The sequence below is a fragment of the Carassius gibelio genome, chromosome A2 (genome assembly GCF_023724105.1).
Source record: "Carassius gibelio isolate Cgi1373 ecotype wild population from Czech Republic chromosome A2, carGib1.2-hapl.c, whole genome shotgun sequence".
Classification (NCBI taxonomy): domain Eukaryota; kingdom Metazoa; phylum Chordata; class Actinopteri; order Cypriniformes; family Cyprinidae; genus Carassius; species Carassius gibelio.
In genome coordinates, this window is record NC_068372.1 from 203,424 (window position 1) to 207,967 (window position 4,544).

Genomic DNA, 4,544 nt, shown 5'->3' on the forward strand with positions numbered 1-4,544 from the left:
GTGTGGGCCTGATGCTGTAGGGCTTCCTCCACTTGAAGTCTCAGAGCCGCGGCTTCCTGCTCCAAGTCGTGGTTGCTCTTTTCGCTGATCCGTGCCTGGGCGATGAGGAGGTGAGCTAGGGTCCCTGTGATCCTGGCGAGTTCTTTGTGGGTGTAACTCTGCGTCGGATCGTTCGCCATCAGCTGGTCCATCTCAGTATCCAGTTGTCTCTGGCTCAAGTGCTGCAGGTCACTGGTGTCCTTTGTGACGAGGTGGCCGAGTGGTTACGTCGATGGACTGCTAATCCATTGTGCTCTGCACACGTGGGTTCGTATCCCATCCTCGTCGTTCCTTGCTGGGGAAGTCGTGGCCTAATGGTTAGAGGGTTGGACTCCCAATCGAAGGGTTGTGGGTTCTAGTCTAGTGGTTTAAATCAAAATTTAAAATAAGCAGATGAGAAGAATTAATAGGCAAATCGGAATAAATGCCCTACAATACCCAACGATAACAGTAATGTATCATTAATAATTATGAAATTAATCAGAAAGGGTAAAAGTAGAAGTATGCAATTCAAAACAGAACCGAAAAGAAAGAGACCAGAGAGATGCAAGCTGTGAACTGACTTAACAGGTGACTGCCACTAGATGGCTTACTTCCTTCTAAATGGGTTAATCAGTGGTTGGCCTGAGACAATTAATTTGCACTATTAAACAATTAAATTCTAATTCAAATCATGTTTGAACCAAATTCAAAGTAAATGTGAACAAAGGCAGGCAAAAATTGTCTAATACCGAAATAATATTCGCACGAGCAAAGCTGTTAATGCAAATAATTATTGAGAATTTAGACAGCTAATTCAATAAATCACAGAGAGAAATAGAGGTTAGTAATTCGAGAGCCTTATCTGAAACGGCCACAAGATGGCACTCATGCAAGCTGGAATAAGAAGACAGGGCAACTTGAAACTTCTAAAATTCCCTCTGGTGTTTAGATAGCGGAATGACAGTCAGTTTCACTATGATCTAATCTCTGTGCACTCGCCAGCGCTGATTCTCCAACAGGAATTTTTACATCTGCTGAAACTCCCATAAACATTTATCAAAATAGCACTTATGATTTAAATGTTTTAGGTTTAAAAATCGGGTAGCTAAGCCAATTTTAGACCAGGAGTTTTTACCGTTTTATTTTTGAATATCACTGTGGTTCACCACGAATTCAATAACGATATTTAATAAGCAAGGCCTTTTTAACTGAATCAGAGGAACATCGCTCAGGTTCAGATGTACATATTACAATTAATAAAAGATTTCTTCATCTTTTAATTACTCATATGAAAATGTTGGTCTTCTCTTGACAGGAGACTTTTAACATTTACTGCAGTTTACTTATATTAAAATAACAGTGACTATAGGTATTTTTAGAAACTGTTACTGGGCTGAACAGCTGGCTTTGCCAAATGAGTTCGCTCAAAGCGCGACTTAACTCACAATTCAAAAATGTGCATACATAATATTAACATCCAAAAATGCTCATGAAAATGAAAATGAATATTGCTCACCAAAAACAAAGTTTGAACGCTGCCCAAAATTAAACTCCACCATAATAATGTAGCAACAATCACTTTCTGGGGAATAATTAACTCAAATGAAGTGAATATTCATGAGTCTATGAATATAACGTGCTTATTGCTTGCAAATATTAAATTACCCAAAGAGGGAATATTTAATCATTTAAAGGTAACCTTTACTAGAATTAATTTAAGTTACTCTATACAATCTGTTTGTCCAGCTAACTGGAAGCTAGACTTCCTTATCAAAATTCAATAAAAAATACCCTTCTTACAAACTCCAAGAAATATTAATCTTCTGATCAGGAAAAAACAATATTTTCTATGTCTGTACTATTAAGATTACTGAAATTAAATAATATAAAACAAAGCTAGTAGCGTAGATCACACGACTCAGGGACTTCGATCTCAATGAGCAATAAAACAATTAAATTCAAGCAAATTATAGGATTTAATAAAAACAGACTAAAGAGTACATAACTACAATTCACACAGAGTAAATATGAGTATATAGCAAAACGAAAATACAATTCAAACAAGGTAAACGAACAAGAATAATAATGAGATAAATGAGAGAGAGAGATAAAGAGAGAGAGAGATAAAGAGAAAGTGAAAGTGGAAACCAATCTCAGCGTGGCAATTTCAAACAGTTAACTTTGCAAGAGACCCCAAGTCATTGAATAATTTCACAAACATGGAATAGCCTAGACAACCTTAAACAGCAATTTTAGTTGTGATATAAGAAAGTACTTGCTTTGATCTGACTCTTGTGTGTAGCTGCGCTCAAATTGTCCGGTCCATGCGGCCTCAGCGTGGTTCTTTCCAGAGCAGATGATGCGCGAGCTCCATGGTTAACGCGAAGGTAAACTTTGCCAAAAGATGACTAGACTTAAGTTCGTTTGGCTCGTGAAGACAATTGAACGAAGTCAAATATCCGAAGACAATAAAGAAAAACTAGAATGAAACGAAAAGTAAAGAAGAATAAACTGAGAACTTCTTGAAGTCCGGTTTCAAAGCTGGGAACCCTCTTTTCTCTCTGGCGGAATGCCCAGAATACAGGTTTCGGTGAGCTTTTACGTAAAACCAGGTTTACACCTATTTTTCAGTATGAGCCAATGAAGTGTAAACAAACTGAGGCGGGAAAAATCTTCTTTGTTTGCTGATCTCCGCCCACTGGTTTAATTTATTGCAATGACAAGATTAAACATTTTTCTTAAGCAAGATCGTTCCTCTGAAACAATGCATCTTTTTGTAATTTGCTATCAAGATTCGTTACAGTCGTGTTTTTACGATTATACAGACACCAAGAACTATGATTTTACCAATCCCATATACAGAGGTACAGAGTTATTCTTAACTAAATGCATATAAAGTTTGCATTAAACACACAGTAACATTCATAAATTCCACTATGCCGCATACATACATTTGAGCACAAAAAGGGAGACATTAAAATACATTTAGAGGTAGTTTAAGTAAAAAGGTCCATGGGCTAGCCAAAAATGCTTGTGCCTGTTTTTGAGTGTGTGTGCGTCTCATGAATGTGTGTGCGTCTGTTTCACTGGAATGTGCGATCAAGAAGGGGGGGGGGGGGTGTTTGTCTTCCCTTTTGAAGTTCGATATCGCATCTCTGGATAGTCTCCAAGGTGTTATAACTCTCATCCACGCCAGGACGTTGCCGTCATGGCGGCGCCCAGGGTGGTGAGTTATGTTGTAAGAGGGTTGTAAAACGAAAGTCCTTGTTTTTTCTGTAACTCACGTTCTGGTCTTTGAGTGTAGAATGTGTCAAAAGGGTCAGGATTCATTAATATGGAACAGATGGTTGAATACCATCCGCTCATTGGTGTTACTATATATATATATATATATATATATATATATATATATATATATATATATATATATATATATATTAAGCCTATTTCAAAATTTGTCATAAAATTATATCGCGCATACAGCTCAACTAACGCGATCGTTATGGTGTTTAAACAACAATACACTTCCGTATTTAGACCGTATCATAGTACTGAGACTGCTCTCCTTAGAGTTACAAATGATCTGCTCTTATCATCTGACCGTGGGTGTATCTCTCTATTAGTTTTATTGGATCTTAGTGCTGCATTTGACACAATTGACCACAACATTCTTTTGCATAGACTTGAACACTTTGTTGGCATCAGTGGAAGTGCATTAGCATGATTTAAATTGTACTTGACCGCCATCAGTTCGTAGCAGTGAATGAAGATGTATCCTATCGATCACAAGTGCAGTATGGAGTACCTCAAGGCTCAGTACTAGGGCCGCTACTCTTCACACTTTATATGTTACCCTAGGGAGATATCATCAGGAAACATGGTGTTAGCTTTCACTGTTATGCTGATGATACTCAGCTCTATATTTCTTCGTGGCCCGATGAAACACACCAATTTGAAAAACTAATGGATTGCATAGTCGATATAAAAAACTGGATGACGAGTAATTTATTACTGCCAAATTCTGAAAAAACAGAGGTGTTTATTATAAGACCTAAAAACTCTAGATAAATAACCTAGAACAGTGGTTTTCAACCTGTGGTCTGCGGCTGGGCCGCCAATTATTTTCTGTTCATTTCCAGTCCATTCTAGGGCTGTGCGATTAAAAGAAAGTGTCCTAAAATCACGATTTGAGCGTGCGTGATTTCTAAATCGCTTTATACCACAATTTTCCGTGGCCCTGACCTCCCGTATCCGATCCCATCAGAATGCATTGCGCCTACCGCGAGAACAGAGACTGGGCATATGCCTAACTCCAGGTTCACACACTGTCTGTGATGCGCCTTTTTTCTGAGCCAATGTTGACGGATCAGAGCGTTCTCACTGCGGTAAAAGGCTAGAAATAAAAACGTGCGATAATTAATGTCTAACACATGAGCATAGAGTGAATTTGTTAGTGAACAGGATGCAGTTTAAGTGAGAGGAGACACGTTTTAAGTGTGCACACTCTCTCCTCGCAAAGCAGT

General features: G+C 38.2%; 1 non-coding gene across 1 annotated transcript; it reads left to right on the top strand.

Annotated features, from left to right (window-relative positions):
* The first annotated feature begins 245 nt into the window (after positions 1–245).
* Positions 246–327, top strand: trnas-gcu (transfer RNA serine (anticodon GCU)). Its single transcript has one exon. It is a non-coding gene; the product is annotated as a tRNA-Ser (tRNA).
* The last annotated feature ends 4,217 nt before the right edge of the window (positions 328–4,544 follow it).